Raw genomic sequence first — 17,109 nt, 5'->3', positions numbered from 1 at the left:
CATGTTCCCTGTGGGAGTCTTCTTGTGTCCAGATGTCCGCTGGTCATCAGAGACAAGACCTCTGGGTAACTCTCTCATCCCTCCTAACCTTCGCTCTCTTATCTGGCTGCCATAGGCTCATGAGGACAATGTCAAGACCCAACTCCAGAAAATGGGAGACTCGGCTGAGAAAGGACATCTTTTGTCCCACACCCCTGCTTTTTCCAGGGACCAGATCCTTTCATGTCTATAGCCGAAAGACCACAAACAAATTATGTTTGGAAAGGAAAATATTATGTGTGTTGCCTTCTTCAAAGCTAAGATACAGCCTCATCAGACAAGGCCAGTTTTAAATATTTTTGTAATTATGACCCTAACTTTAGTTGGTAATTTAGACCATTCAAAATACTTTTTCAGGGGCACCTGGGTGGCTCAGTCCATGGAGCGTCCATCTTCGGCTCTGGCCATGATCTCGGGGGTCCTGGGATTGAGTCCCATATCAGGCACCCTGCTCAGTAGGGAGTCTGCTTCTCCCTCTCCCTCTGCTGCTCCCCCTGCTTGTGCTCTCTCCCTCTCTCTGTCAAATGGATGAATAAAATCTTAAAAAAAATTTTTTTTTGTATTAACTTGTCTAATCCCCCTCAAGAGCCTGTAAAGTGGGTACTATTTGTGTTCCCAGTTTGCAAATGGTGAAACCAAGGCCCAGAGAGACTCAGTGAATTACCCAAGGTCACACAGCACTTCTTTTGCTAGGCTATAGCATGGGGATTTGATGTCCTCTTAGGACAGGCTAATTTCCCCATGTGATGTGAGCACACCCTGGGCTTTGCTACCTCCACACCTTTATTCAAATTGTTTACCTGCCTGGAAGACCTCTCTCTTTCTCTTAGTTTACCCAAATCTATTATGGGAAGTGGTGTTAGTCCAGGTCCTCTGAGATAGTCAAGAAGGGATGAACTATCCAGGAGATTTTTTGGGGGGAGAATGCCAGGGTTGGCGGGAGGAGTAGTGAGGAGGGAGCCAGAGGAGGCCGGGAGGGAGGGGGAAGGAAGATTGGGCGGTTGTTGACTGCAGGGCCATACTGGGAAAATTCCATAATGCGACAAAGAGTCCTTGTGCTGCCGGAGGAGCCCTGGGTCTCCTCGGACTGGGCCTTCCTCCCTGCCTTGCTCACTGTTGAACCAGGAGAAGCAGAAGTGTGGTCTTGGCTCGACTGTTAGGATGAGTCCATGGTCTATCTGTCCGTTAGGCCCCACCCTGGAGACCTGACAGGTGCACGTCATGGCTGCCAAAGTAAGGAAGTCCATCTAAAACAAGAACCAGAAAATTAATAATAATCAGCTGACTATATATGCTTCTATAGGCATGAATCTTATCAGTCCAAGAAGAGAATCTTCCATTCATAGACACTGGGCCAGCTTGAGAGGTGGGGGGCGGTTGGGGGGGAAGGAGAGACCCAAGCTGCAAAGTTTCTATTGTTCCCATGCCACTAAAGAGAGGGCGGCAAAGTCAAGTTTGCCAGCAAGTCCAGTAAACGAATAAAGTGAGACTGTCCTATTAGGGCGGTGATAGGGAGGGATGGAGACAGGGGAAAGTGGAGAGCCCTGTGCCCTCCAAAAGGAAGCCACTTCTACTCAGTTGAATTAACTATGGCCGTGTAGAACTATGTGTCCAGTGTGGCTAGGTCTTCTGATGCAAGAGAAGCCAGAAATGATAGCTCACATTATTTTAAAACACCACAGAGATCAGCAAGGCCCATCTGCCCCCTGATTTTGGCCCTGGAGTTTAGCTGTGCCAAAGGCCAGTGGCTAAGCCCTTTGGGGCATGCAAAACAGATCTGGAGTTGGGATGTGGAACTGAACCGCTCTGTAGAATCAGAGAAGGATAGTGGAGTTTTAGAAGGAAGCCTGAGAGCGAGGAGGTGAAGGCCAGACTGACACAAAGGTAAGTTGGAGACTGGTTCAGAGCTGTGGCAGCCATCTTGGACCCGGAGGAGAGTCATGGCTAAGCCCCACTGCTAACTAACTGCCCTGGAACAGTCCTGTGGTAGAGTAGACCATGGTGTCCCGTTCTCACCCTTTCCCTGTATTGGAATTAGACATCCACAGCCTTTACCACATGCCCGCAGGGCCTTCCACGGTGGGCAGAGGATCTCTCCCTCACCAGTGATGCTGGACTCAGGCATGTGATGTGCTCTAACCAGTGGGAGGTGAAGAAGTGATGGCGGGTGGGCCAGTCCTGAGCACAGATTTTAAGAGGAACTGTGTATTTCCACTGAACTTCTTGGTTTCTGCCATTAGTCATGACACATGGAGAAATCGGAATTCAACCTGAAGGCCGAAGCGGAGATTTCTCAGCAGACCTGTGAGTAAGAAGATGAAGATTTATGATTCTAAATCATGGAGATTCTGGGGTTTTTTGTTACCAGCAAAAACTGATTAATGCATGCCTTAATCTCTGAACTTTTCTGTGTCAGTTTGAATAGATGCTGTTGGCATCAGCTACATACAGAGTAAGCTGCTTTTTATGCTTGGAATCTTGGTTTTCTCAAGGGTAATGACAGGGCCTCGTTCCCAGGATGGAAGGAAGGAGTCAGGAAGATCGTGTGTCTAGCACATACAGTAAGTGCTTAATAAAAATGACGTAGTATAATTCTTTCAGCATACGCTTGCTGAGTATTTCTTTGCCAGCACTGTGTAAGCCTCTTTATCGAGAATTTTAGAGGTAGGAAAGAAGGAAAACATTCCATATTTGGTCATTTTCATACAGGAGTAGAAAAAACATATCTGGATTGGAGGCAAGGGAGGGCTGCAGGAAATGACCTGTTTTCTGATATCCAGGCTTTGCTGCTGATTGTCTCTACAATGGGGCACACCCATGGGTTAGAAGACTGGAGGTTCTCTAAAGATCAAGGTTTTGAGCTGCAATGAAGCTATCCTCCAGCATCCTCCCCCAGGAGAGCCAGGATTATGCGGGGAATGCATTATGTAGTCGGCAAAAAACCCAGAGGCTGGGGCAGCTCTCCGGATACAAGAAGGCTGAGCGGGGCAGGTTTCTCTGTAGCTTTCTCAGGCTCCTGCCCAGGGTGGGATGTGATGCTTAGGAGGGGTCTCATCCTGTCTCCGGGCTATCTGCCAAAGGGGAAGGGTGGTAGAGGAGAGGGGCTCCAGCAAGCCTCCCCTCCTTTGATTGCCCCCTGAACGGGGGTATGGGCGGTCCCATGGCTCCCAACCAGCTGCCTTGGCACTTTGGAGTGGAAAAACTGATGCCACCAGACCTCCATCTCCCCCACTCATGCCTGAGCACAAGCTTGACAGGAGGACAAGGAGAGAACAGACCCATGTGGATCCAATCTGCAAGGGCGGATCCTCGTGCCACCCTATAGCACCCTGAGAACTTTCCAGAACTCCTGTTTCCTCATGCAGAAACGTGGGGACAGCAATCATCACTGTTTGGTTATGTCTCAGAGTAGCTGAAGAGAGCCCAGTAAGATAATGGGGGTAGGAAAAGTGGCCGCATATGGCAACATTTTCCCCTTCTCCTTCCTGAAATGATACCAAAGCATCAAGGAGAGTTAAAAAAAGAAGAAGAAGAAGAAGAAGAAGAAGAAGAAGAAGAAGCCTCACAAACTCCATTTTTAGCAAAACCAGGAGAAGGATATAATCCATAAACTTCATAGTGTATGAGAAGTTTTCCAAAAGCAGATTTAAAATAGGGCAGAAGCCGCACGTGATGTAGTGAGTGGGCTCAGGGGTGGTAAATCTCAGAAAGCAGGAGCAAAAATACTTTCTGGGGATGAGCACTTGCCCCAGGGTAGAAAGCTATGAATGTAGACCCTGGGGTGAGTTATGCTGGCAGCAGAAGCCCTCTTGGATCTGGTCTCGTTCAGAGAAACAGAGTAGAACAGAGGAGTACAGAGAGAAGACATTTACAGGAAACAGTCTGTCTCTCTGGCGGTAGAGGGGAGAACCTTTCAGTTAGGAAGCCCGGCAACTATCCTTCTTCCCCACACCAACCGGAACAATCAGCAAATAGTGGACCCAGGAAAAGCAAGCCCTTCCTATATTAAAAAATAAATGTAGGGGCAGCTGGGTGGCTCAGTTGATTAAGCGTCTGCCTTCAGCTCAGGTCACGATCCTGGAGTCCCCGGGTCGAGTCCCACATCAGGCTCTCTGCTCAGCAGGGAGTCTGCTTCTCCCTCTGACCCCTCCCCGCTCATTCTCTCTCTCTCTCTCAAATATATAAATAAAATCTTTAAGAAAAAAATAAAATTAAAAAATTTTTAAAAATAAATGTAGAAGCCTCCATACAAAGTTATCGTATTAAATCCTGCAGAAAAGAGCATTACATTCTACCGACAGATGGAAAAGGTTAACACGGAGAGGATGAAAATTGCACCCAGATAATTTTGGAATGAATAAAAACTGACTGAGAAATTACCTCTCTGAAGGAGAACAATAAAGCCGAAATAACTGAAGAACTCAGAAGATGGTCCAAGGAGATAATGACGATGAGTCAGCAGTGATCAGGAAAGAAACAGAAGGGAAAAAAAAAAAAGCACAGAAAGTAAGACCAACTTGAAAGAAACAGGAAGAACAGACCTTGTGGAAAATACAGCGAGGAACACAGATGACAGAAACGAGGAAAGGGGGAGAAAATGACGCGGAGGAGATGGTGAAAGAAGATGACAAGGAGATGAGACAGCAGAGAGCCAATGTGTGCATGGTTGGAACCTACAAAGAAGAAATACAAAATAACTGAACAGAACATTTAAAGATATAATTCAAGAAAACTTGAAGTGAAAGAAGGCTTGAATCTACACAATCGGGGGTCACATTCTGTGACAGGGAAAAATGCCATGAAGCCACATGCCAGTACTCGTTGTACATTAAAGATAAAGAAAGAATCTTTGGACATCTGGACAAAAGATGTCATTTGCAATACCTGGGAGTTGGAGCATACAATTCAAAACTGATCTATCATGTATAAGTGTAGAAGTAAACGATTATAGAAGTAAAATGCAATTTTATAAAAGAGAACTAATAGACACTGTCTAAAGAGATAAGGGACTATGGATAGTATATGGTATATGCACAAAAAAAAAAGACTCCAAACTTCACTAAATATTGGAAGAAGCGCCTGAAAAAAAAAACAAAACAAATTTTGGAGAAGCAGACTTCACAGTGAAATACTTTTAACTGCCCCCCTTCCCCCACCACAAAAATCCCAAAATGACAGAATTAAGGGACACCTGGCTGGCTTAGTCAGTAGAGTGTGTGACTCTTGATCTCCAGGATGTGAGTTCAAGAGCCATGCTGAGCATAGAGATTACTTAAAAAATAAAATAAAATATAATCAGAAGGGGCATCTACACCCCAATGTTTATAGCAGCAATGTTCACAACAGCCAAACTATGGAATGGATGTCCACCAACAGATGAGTGGATAAAGAAGATGTGGTGTACACACACACACACACACACACACACACACACAATGGGATACTATGCAGCCATCAAAAATGAAATCTTGCCATTTGCAATGACGTGGATGGAACTAGAGGGTATTATACTAAGTGCAATAAGTCAACCAGAGAAAGACAATTATCATATGATCTCACTGATATGTGGAATTTGAGAAACAAGGCAGACGATCATAGGGGAAGAGAGGAAAAAAATGAAACAAGATGAAACCAGAGAGGGAGACAAACCATAAGAAACTCTTAATCTCAGGAAACAACCTGAGGGTTGCTGGAGTGGAGGGGGTTGGGAGGGACGGGCTGGCGGGTGATGGACACTGGGGAGGGCATGTGCGATGATGAGCGCTGTGGATTGTGTAAGACTGATGAATCTCAGACCTGTACCCCTGGAACAAATAATACATTATATGTTAATAAAAATGAAATGATAAAAAAGCAAAATATAAAATGTTTTATGAAAAGTAATTATAGAAGAAAACAAACTGAAAGAAAGTAAAAGTAATTAATATGAATGCAGCAGAAATCAATCTTTATCACGTTAAAGAGGTAAATATCTATTTTTGTTTTAATGAACAGCCATGTAAAATGGAGGGAAGAATGGAAGACTGATAAATAAATCCCCAAAGCTGGTTCTTTGGATGATGGCAGAGATCAATCACTAGTTAACACAATCCAGAAAAAACGGAGATCATGTAAGCGTGTATCATAAGAAATAATAAGGGGAGAATTAGCTACAGAAAAAGAGAAAATTTAAAAGATCACAGGGGTCTATCTACTTTGTTCACCTCTCTGTAATGGAAATTGAAAATCTGGATGAAAAGAAGAATTCTCCAGGAAAATATAATTTACCATATTTGGCTTCAGAACAGAAGAAAAAAACCAGACTGATTCCCACAGACATGCTGCTCTTAGAAGCACACAGACCACATGAAGATCTTGTTAAAATTAAGATTCTGGTTTTGGGGTTTTGCCCGAGACCCTCAATTTTGTAAAGCATCTCCCAGATGCTGCTGCTATGTCTGGATGAGGGTGAAGTTCATGGGAGAAATAGAGGAGGCTGTCGGAGATCTGCACCCCCAACACCAAAAATACCTAACTTAGGTAGCCTCATAGGGAAATCCTCTGAAGCTTTTAAAGAATAAACCATTCTAAGGTGTTTAAGTCCTTTTGGAGCATAAGCAAAAAAAAAACAAAACAAAACAAAACAAAAAAAAAAACCCAACCAAACAAACAAACTTTGACATTATTTTTGAGACGCAAGTGTGAGGTTAAGATTGAAGCCTTGGCTGGCACAAAGAAAGTAACAACTTTCACTTGTAACTGTCCATGCAAAAGTTCTCAATAACATGTTAGCAAACAGAACCGGAAGCACAATAAAAGAATAACACATCAGTGACACCTGGCTGGCTCGGTCAGTAGAGCAAGCGACTCTTGATCTTAAGGTTGTGAGTTCAAGCCCCAAGTTGGGTGCAGAGCTTACTTAAAAGTAAAATCTAGGGAAAAAAAGGCATAAGACATCGTAACCAAGTGGGTTTTATTCTAGGAATGCAAAGCTAGTTCAATAATGGGAAATCTGTTAATGTAATTTTAAAAAGATTTATTTATTTATGAGAGAAAGAGAGAGAGTGTGTGTATGTGCTCATGGGCTAGGGAGGGGCAGAGGGAAAGGGAGAGAGAGAATTCTCAAAAGGAGCAGGATACAGGGCTGGATCCCAGAACCCTGAGATGATGACCTGAGCCGAAATCAAGAGGCAGCCAATTAACCAACTGAGACACCCAAGCACCCTTGTTAATATGATTTATGATATTAATAGATGTGATTCTTTTTAGGTGCTAAAAAGGCATTAGAGAAAGTTCAACATCTATTCTTGATGAAAACACACTCATGCATTCAATAAATAAGAATCCATAGATACTCAGTAAAGTATAAATAGGTATTTGCCTCTTTAACATGACAAAATATATCTAAGTATATCATGCTTATTGGAGAATTCCTAGGGGCATGTCCACTAAAGGACGAAGACAAAAATGTCCATTTTCAATACTATAATTTAACATAGAACTGGATATTTAAGATGGCATCACTCAGTGCCAAATTAGGTGGCAAAGAAAGGGGTTACAGAGACATGAAAACTGAACAGGAGAAGATAAAATTACCAATACTGTATATATAAAATGATCCTGTCTGTGGGAAACCCAGGATAATGCAGTAAGATGTTAAGACACAAAATTAGCACATATCAATCCATAGCTCCCCTATATTCAAACGACTATCAAGTGGAAGTTCTACCGAAAGATAATTTCCCACTTACAGAAACAAAATCAAGATTGAATACGTAAAAGATAAGTAAGACCTCCACGAAGAAATCTTGAAATCACTACTGAATGGCACACAAAAAGAACCTTGAACAAATGTATTTATTACATGTTTCAAATACCTGAACAAAGATACACCATGATTTTGGGTGGCAAGTTTCGTCATTAAAGCAATGTCTGTTTTCCTTACATGAATTTCTAAGTTCAATGTTATCCTAGTAAAATACCAACAGCTTTTTAACCAGATGAGCTAATATAAAAATTAATCATACAAAAAATTAGACAAGCAAAAATATCCAAGAGATCTCTGGGAGAGAGGAACAGTGAGGGGAGAAGAGTTCTATCTGATATTAGGCCAAATTATAAAGTCTTGATAAATTAAAACATTGTGGTACTGGTGGATATTAACAGACGAATTAATGGAACAAAACCAGAAATAGATCCAAATCCACTCAGGAATCTAGTAAATGACAAAGTTAAGGTGGCAGGTTGTGTTTTCTAAAAACAGCCATGATGGTATTTCTAGTCCCACAAACTCTTCCAGACCTTGACCCTCCCTTGAACCTGGGCAGGCTTTTGTGACCACCTTATTAATAAGGTACCATTCGAGTGATTCTATTTAGCTCTGGAAGCTAGGTCATAACGATAATGTAGCCTCTGCCTGGCTCTCTCCCTCTGTATGGAGATGCTTGCCTTCAGATCCTAGCCGCCAGGTTGGGAGGAAGCCCAGGGCACCTAAAGAGGTCCGTGTGGAGACATATCAAGGTCCCCAAATCTCTATCCCAGCTGGACTCTTAGTCAACAACCAGCACCAACTTGCCAGCCATGTCAGCGAGTCATCCCGAAAGTGAATCCTCTAGCCCTTGGTGGTCCCTGTCCAGTTGATGTTAAGTGGAACACAGTCTTCCCTACCAACCCCTACTCAGATTGAAGACCCATTAATGAAATTATGTTTTTAAGCCACTTTTGAGGTAATTTTTCTGCACCCATAGGTAACCAGAACAGTTAACATCTCAAATCAGTGGTGAGTTAGGAAGTCTTTGGGTGGCTGTTCAGTCATGCGTGTGGTCCACAGCTCCAAATTCTGATGCCCAGGTCATCGTGGAGCCCAAATGTCTATGGTTCTGCTTCCACAGAGGTGTTAAAAGTATAAAAGTTTGTGCTCCAGAGCCAGGCTGAGTGGACTCAAAGCCTGGTACCTCCACTTAAAAGCTGTGTGGCCCCAGGCAATTTCTTAACCTCTCTGTGCTTCAGTTCTCCATTTATCAAATGGGGATGGTCATCAATCCTGTATCACAGGACGGCTGTGAGGATGTAAAAGTTAGTATCTGGAAGTACTGGAAACATTAGTTAAATGTAGCCTGGTAAGCATACTTATTACAGCCTTCTGACCTTACTAATTAAACACACACACACACACACACACACACATACACGCACGAGGAATAAAGGGAGATCTATAGCTGTTTGCCTCATTTAGGTGAAGGAAGATGTCTCCTGCCTTGGTGATCTTCGAAGGATTTCTGAGCTGGTGGGATACTGGGGCCATGTGAGAGCCTGTCTGAACATGAAACCAACACGTAGGGAAGCAGAGCCATGAGATGGGGAAAAACTAATTTCTTTAGGCATAATCTGAACCTCTGGATCCAGCCATGCCTGAAGCTGGGACACTCCTGACTACAGGAACAATTAGATTATCTTTTTTGCTTGTGCTGATTTGGGTGGGGTTTCTGTCACTTGTAATCATAAAAACTTGTCCATTCTGAGGCCTGAATAAAATAAGAAAAGCACACAAAAGTTTATGTTCCATATTTGGTACTCAAGACGGGGGATCCTGGGGCATCTGGGTGGCTCAGTGGGTTAAGCCTGCTGCCTTCGGCTCAGGTCATGATCACAGGGTTCTGGGATCGAGTCCCTCATCAGGCTCTCTGCTCAGCAGGGAGCCTGCTTTCTCCTCTCTCTCTGCCTGCCTCTCTGCCTACTTGTGATCTCTGTCAAATAAATAAATAAAATCTTAAAAAAAAAAAAAAGATGGAGGGTCCTAAGTAGCCCAAGGTCACACAGCAAGAAAGGGGTAAAACCGGGAGTCTCATTCTGATTCCAAGGCCCAAGTGAGTAAGATCAACATGCAGTGTCTTGACAGTTCCTCGTGTTTTTGTGGCACTTTACAGTTTACGTTAGTGCGTATGATGTGGCCATCACGACAACTGTAGAAGCGACAGCTGTCACGCTGGCATCAGGCAGAGTTCCTTGGTGCTAAGCAGCAGAAGCCAACCCTGCCCAATTTAAGCAAAAAAAAAAAAAAAAAAAAAGCAGAAAGGAGGGTAATGGAAGGAGAAGTTGACCAGCTGGAAGGGACAGTCACATGTCAGGTCCGGGGACACAAGAAGCAGGAGCCAGGGTTGTGGGGAGTAGGAACCAAAGGGCCAGGTCTTGAGAGCACCAGGTATTCCCCCTCTTAGCATTAATTTCCCCTTAGTGAGTCTTCTCCCGAGAGAGAATCTGATTGGCTGAGTTTGGGTCATGTGACCCCCCCAGTCGACCTTGCCGGACAGCCAAACAAGGTGAGAGGAGTAGATCCCCCCAGGAGGACCAAACAGTGGGGTGGGGAGGTGGGATGTTGGGCAGGGATGACTGCATTCCCACGTTACAGAGGAGGAAAGGGGAGCCCAGAGAGGGACAGGAATCAGCAAGGCCACAGAGCCCTGGACGGTGGGGCCTGGGTTCTGACCAGAGACCTTTGCTTTCATTCGCCTGCGGGGCTCCAGGCCGTCAGGGGCACAAGGGGACATTGTGCTCCCCGCAGGAATGAATGGCTGGATGGTGGGGATGTGCCCGACCCAGACAAGGTCTTCTGGGCACAGGAAACCACCTCAGACTGAGCTGTATTCAGGGGGCTAGGCCTCCTCCGCTTTCTCTTCCTGCCGTGAACAAACACCCCCTTGAAATCCAGGCTTGCCCCTCAGCTCCAGCCCTGCGTTTTTTAAGAGAAGCCAGGAAGGTTGGGGCGGGGCGGGTGGGAGGTTTGGTTATTCAAGATGCAAAACACTTCATGGATAAACAAAATCTGTGCAGGTCGGAGGCAGCCTAAGGATGGCCCATGTAACTTCTGGAAGGCTCCTTTGTGCACACAAAGATTAAGGCCCCACTACAAGGGCCTACACTGTCAGGGTTGCACTAAGTTACAAATTTCCTTACTTTGAATTTGGATATGCAAAGAAAAATTAGCCTTTTATACCTTCCTTAGGTGTCATCTAGTGCAATGATTAAGAGTGCAATGATTAAGGAATATTATGGAGTCAGAGGACCCGAGTTCAAATCCCAGCTCTGCTGCTTACTATGTGACCTCAGGTGAGTCACTTAGCCTCTCTGGGCCTCACTTTCCCTTGGGACCCATGTGACCGGGGCCTGGCATAGAGTAAGTACCACAGAAGTTTCTGCTTGGGTCCCTAGCCGGATCTTGTCGTGAGTCTTCGTGTGGGGAGAAATACAAAATCTTAAGCTAGGACAATGATTTAAACTGTTTGTTCAGGCAAGATGGGTTTCACTTGGCTGTTTCAGGGACAAGTGGGGTTGTTTCGTTTTTTTTCCTCTCCTGCTTCTCTCCACGATGGCATCTCGAAACGGAGCTCCGAGGAGAAAAGTTGAGGTTCCTGAGTGCCATTTAGTGAGGGTCCCCTCTGCACGAAGCAAGCCCAGGTGCATGAGGTCCTCAAATCCTCATAACGCCACCTCCCCCACCCCCCATCTCCCTCCCTCACGGCAGGACTCAAGACTCCCTTAACTAGGTTTAGGAGCTTGCAGGTAATGGGGGAGGCAGGGACTCCAGAAAGTTGGACTCCAAAGCCTGGCTTTCCTCTGCTCCCATCAACTGTGTTCCAGTTCCAAGTGACGGGACCAGATTCAGAAGCTCCTATGCTCCTAGTGGCCCATGTCACTTAATCCCTAAGGGAAGAACTCTCTGCCTTACTGACAAAGTGTTCGGTATGAGAACCATTTGTCTATGTAGAATAGCTTTTCGTTGTAGAGGGTAGAAACTCAGCTCATCCTAGCTTAAGCAAAATAATAGTAATAATAATTATTATAGTTATTATTATTATTTCTTGGCCCTTCTGGCTCTCCAGCTCACTTCCTGAGCAGGAGGTGGGGACGGGGGCAGTTTCACTGCCTTGATGCCCTAATTCATGATCTCCTTGGACCCGAGCCCTCGGCAGCATGACTTACCTCCACAGGCCCTGAATCCGGGCTGACGGTGAGACTAGCTCCAGCCTGTGGAACCAAAATAAGATGCATCTAGGACGTTGAACGTTGGAAGGCTGCCAGGGTTTAAATGTTGGTTTGGCCATTTACTAGTTGTATTTGTTTCCTGTGGCTGCTGTAAGAAATTACCACAGGGACAACTGGGTGGCTCAGTGGGTTAAGCCTCTGCCTTAGGCTCAGGTCATGATCTCAAGGTCCTGGGATTGAGCCCCGCATCCGGCTCTCTGCTCAAGCAGGGAGCCTGCTTCCCCACCCCTCTCTCTCTGCCTACTTGTGATCTCTCTCACTCTGTCAAATAAATAAATAAATAGGAAATTACCACAAACTTGGTGGCTTAGGACATCAGAAACTTACTCCAGCTCGGTTCTGGGGTGCAGAAGGTCAACACCAGCTTCACCGGGTGGAAAGCAAGGTGCTCCCTCCAGAGGCTCGGCAGGGGGAGGAACCATCTCTCGGCCCTTCCCACTTCCGGCCCTTCCCACTTCAGGTGGCTGCTGGCATCCCTTTGCTTGGTGACACATTACCACAGTCTCTGACTCTCCATCACCTCTCCTCTTCTGTGTGTCTGTCTACTCTCCCCCTTACGATGACACGGTTGGTGGCACTGAGAGCCCACGTGGCTAATCCAGGTTCATCTCATTCCCGGATCCTTAATTCAGTCACATCTGCAAAGACTTCACCATATACGGTAACGTTCACCGGTGCCAAGGATTATGACCTGATATCTTGGAAGCCCACCATTCACCACACTAGCTGTGTGACCTCAGGCAAGTGTGTTAACTTCACTGTGCCTCAGTTTCCTTACTGTCAAATGACAGCAGCTCCCTCAGTAGGCTAAGATGAGGGTTAAATCAAGTCATCACATAAAGCACTTGAAAGGGTGCCCAGCACATGATAAGAGCTTCGTATGTGTCAGTGTCTAATCCACTCAAGAGCCTTTGGCCATGACTAAAATTCCCACAAGGACTGTTTCCTTCTCTGTCCTGTTCGCCACTGTCTTCCCAGCCTCTATGTGCCACAGAGATTTGCACATAGTAGGTACTCAGAAAATATTTAATACATGCATGCTGCTGGTTGGCTGTGTGGCTTTAGGGAAGTTGGTTTCCCTCTCTGGGCCTCCGATTGCTCTTTCCACCATGAAGAGCTGCCGGCCGGAGGAAAGTACATTTCTCTGTGTAGAAGGGTGCGTCCTTGTTAGGGGTGGAGGGCTCCAGGATGGGGAGCTGGCCAAAGCTGCTTTTTCTCTGAGTCACCAGATTTCTCAACTTAAGACCAAATGTCTAAATATTATGAGCAAGTAGGCTGGAGATAAGGTGGGGAAACACTGCTTTGGCCAAAGTGGCTTTAGCCAAGACTCTGGGGCCGGACTTCCCAGTAACATGACTTAGTGCTTAGCACGTGCCAGAAAAGCAGGCTGCCGACCCACAGCCAAGTGCAACAGCCCAGATGCCTGCCTTTGGTGGTTAGATCCTGCTCTGGCCCGACTGTTCCCGCAGCCATTATCTAGTCAGATCCTTGTGGCTCCAGTGGAGAAGCAGAGGCCCCCCAAGAGTGAAGGCATACCCAAAGTTTTACTGTGTGACTGCTGCCGGATGAGGCTAAGACCCAGAAGTCCTCACTCCCAGCCCAGCACCTGCAGGAATCACCCAGAAGAAGAGGGAAGGCAGCAGGCAGGGCTGCCGCCTGTGCAAAGGCCCAGGGGTATGAGACAGGACACAAACGCAAGAACTCAGAAATGAGAGAAAGAGGGCCCAGAACTTTAGACTTCATTCTGAGGGAAAACAGAGTCATTGAGGGTTTTAAGAGGAACAACAGGATCTGAGAGAGTCTTTTTCCCCAAGTGTGGTGCGTAGATGGTCAGCATCAGAATCCCTGAGAACGGACTTAGGAGACGGTCACAGTGCAGATCCCTGGGTCCATGCTGGGTGGGTTCTCTATTTCAGCAGACCAGCCCCCTCCCTGCAGTGACTCTGAAGCCTATCCACTGTGCTTTAGTGATATGAGATGCTGGGTACCATTCCAGTGAAAAGAGCAGAACTCAGTCAAAACTGGTTTCAAATCCCAGCTCTGTCATTTACTTGTGTGACTCTGGCCTGGTTACTACAGGGAGCCTCAGTCTACCCTCCTCTAAAATGGACACAATCTTAGTACTGGCCTGCCAGTTGTTCTAAGAATTAAGGAACATAATGCACATAAAGGCTCAGTGTAGGTCTAGAACATTTTTAGCACTCAGAACATGCTGGTTATTAGGGACTTGCCGTGGTGGGGGTGTGGGGGAGGTGACGGAGCAGGGGCAGGCGTGGAGGCTGAGAGCCCCGGTGAAAGGCCTGGACTGGGCTGTGGAAACGGCGGTGGGGGTGGGGGGCAGGTACCTTCTGCTCCGTGAGAGGCACCCGAGGTGTGGTGCTAGGAGATGGTCTGAGACTGGAGAGAGAAGGTTGAGGTCCTCAGAGAGAAGAAAAATATTAACTAAACTCCCAGCCATGGATTGGATGTTTAGCACATGCCGGACCCCGTATCAGCAGCTTGGTGAACTTGATCCTTATAGCTAAACCCTACAACATGGAGATCACCTTATCCAAGGGTTTCTCAACCTCAAAGCTTTGGACATTTGTACTGGATAATTCTTTGTTATGTGCAGCTGTGCTGTGCCCTGCAGGGTAGTTAGCAACATCCCTGGCCTCTGGCCACTAGAGGCCAACAGCTTCCCCCACCCCCCACCCTCCTGCCAAATTGTGACAACCAAAAATGTCTCCAGATTTTGCCCAATTTCCCCCCTGGGAAGGGGGCAAAATCACTCCCAGTTTAGAAGCACTGACTTTACCTTCATTGTATTTTTTTAAAACTTTTAATTTATTGACTTGAGGTTGATTGAGAATGAGAGAGAGCACAGAGGGAGAGGGAGAAGCAGATTCCCCGCCAAGCAGGGGTTACCACCACTCGGGGCTTGATCTCAGGACCCTGAGATCATGACCTCAGCGAAGGCGGAAGCCTAACCCACTGAGCCACCCAGGCACCCCCTTAATCCTCATTTTACAAGGAAGAAATGAGAGGCTCAAAGAACCAAAGTACTTCACTCACCGTCACCCTGCTAGGAAGTGGCAGATTTCAAACTCAGGTCTGGCTCAAAGCCCCGGATGTCAGCTTCTGCTGTGAACGAAGTCAGATCTTTCCATGGCGGGCCCGGATTATCTGTACGAGGAGCTGGAGGCCAGAGGTTGAGCTGCCTTGACCTAGATTGTATGTTCATCAGGGTGGCTTTGGGAAGGGTGATGGACATTGTGGGGGCGCCAGGCTCAAGCACCCCTCCCCCAGCATTCCCCCCAGGTGCTGCCAGTTGCCTTGGTTAGTGGGGCTGAGGGAGGCGTGTGTGGAGGGCAGGCGGGGCCGTTGGAGAAGTTGTGGGGTCAGCTGTGCTGGAACCCAGGAGCCTCCCCCAAAACACTCTCCAAGATCTTCAAGCTAAATATTTATACTGCAAACTCCGTTTTTCTTCCTGTGTGGACAGGTGGAGGCTCACAGATGGGTCCAGGCGATGTGGGGAGACAGAATGCAGAGAAATGGGAAAGGTCGAGGCTGGGGGCTAGAGGCCAGAGGTCAGGAGAGCGTCGTTGGAGGCCGGGAATAATCGTCTGTCCCCTCAGCCTTTTAGGGCCAGGCTCGAGGCCAACACAGCCCGAGGAGTGGAATTTGAATGTGTTTTTGTTTTCTTAAGAGATGTGGACTAAAATAATATGTTTCTTTTGCTCAGTCTTGATCTTTTTAAGCATAGGAGTCACAGGTGAGGGGACAATTAAGTCAAAAAGTCTTGCCCAGAGAAGAAACCACTCTTCTAGACCCCAAAATACTTTGTTTATACAGATGGCTGCCAGAAAAGGCCTGACTCTGAGCTGGTAAAAAAGGTGGTTTAGGACGAGGGGCCCGCTGGGTGAGCCAAGCATCAGAACGAGGCCCTGACAGCCGCGGGGCGCCGCTCCCGTCCGAGAGGACAGGCCCCGACGGGTTCTTCTCCCCGCCATGGACAACGATAAGGCTGTCGTGCTGTCGCTTTTCCTGCCGACTGTGGCTCAAGTGTCACAAGGTCACCTCTGACATCCAGGCTGGGATGACCCCAGGACCCGCAGAGCCCAGTGAGAGGACTGCGTGCTCTGTGACCCATCTCGGTAGGAAATGCCTCCGTGAGGAAGCAGAGGCCCTTGGCGAGCACCGGAACGGCCAGTGACACGAGCAGCGTGTGCGCGCACACGTATGCACGCGTGCCCCGGGGGTGGCCTTCTCTTTCCTTCTTTGTTCTTCCACCACCAAGAAAGCGGCCAGACGTGTCTGAACCAGAGAAGAGCAGCCCTTCAGTCCAGCCTTCCCTCCAGGAGGAGAATGACGTCTCTCTGGATGTTTCTAGACTGAGGCCCGTGCATCGTCCATGATCATCCGGAACACGTGGGTCTCTTGTGGAAAAGCAAACTCTGACTCCATAGATCTGGGGTGGGGCCCGAGGTTCTGCTTTTCCAAGACACCCTCAGGTCTAGAGATCGCGGTCAGAGCAGCCATGTCACCGGCTGTGTGTCACTTGGCACCGTGTCACCGCGGGAGGGGGTCGTCATCGCTGTTGGTCCAGCCCGCCAGGCACCACCCCGCCTCCAGACCTTTGCTCCTCTGCTCTGTCTCTGCCACCAGGCCTGTCTTCCTCCTCCGCTAGGCCTCTCCGGGAGCTGCTTGCCTTCTCAGGCAGGGCGCCTTCCCAGTGGGGGACGGCTCCACGTGCAGTGTGAGGGAATGTCTGGGCCCGAAGGATCTCGGGGAAAATCTCATTCCTCTCCCTTCAGAGTTCCCAGGGGCTTTTGTGACAAGAGCTGAATCCCGGCTCAGTCTGGCTGAAGCAAAAATAACAACTATTATTACTATTATTATTAACGGTTAATATTATTAACTAATAATTATTATTTATTATTAATAAATAATAAGTATATTATTATTATTAGTTTGTATTAATGGACACCCCCAAATATTGACTGAAGCACCATCTGTGATCATCAAACACTGCAAGCAGTCTATATGCCAACCAGGAGGGACACTGTC

The 17,109-nt window shown here is 47.0% G+C and overlaps 1 long non-coding RNA gene across 1 annotated transcript; it reads right to left on the bottom strand.

Moving 5' to 3' along the window:
• Nucleotides 1-553: 553 nt before the first annotated feature.
• On the bottom strand, nt 554-16,897 carry LOC131807481 (uncharacterized). The gene is made up of 3 exons (XR_009344509.1): nt 15,115-16,897; nt 2,056-2,341; nt 554-1,286 (listed from the first exon to the last, which is right to left on the bottom strand). It is a non-coding gene; the product is annotated as an uncharacterized LOC131807481 (long non-coding RNA).
• Nucleotides 16,898-17,109: the final 212 nt, after the last annotated feature.

Source organism: Mustela lutreola, chromosome 9 (genome assembly GCF_030435805.1).
Source record: "Mustela lutreola isolate mMusLut2 chromosome 9, mMusLut2.pri, whole genome shotgun sequence".
Lineage (NCBI taxonomy): Eukaryota > Metazoa > Chordata > Mammalia > Carnivora > Mustelidae > Mustela > Mustela lutreola.
Note: the sequence above shows the minus strand (reverse complement) of the source record. Positions and strands in the feature narration are given on the sequence as shown.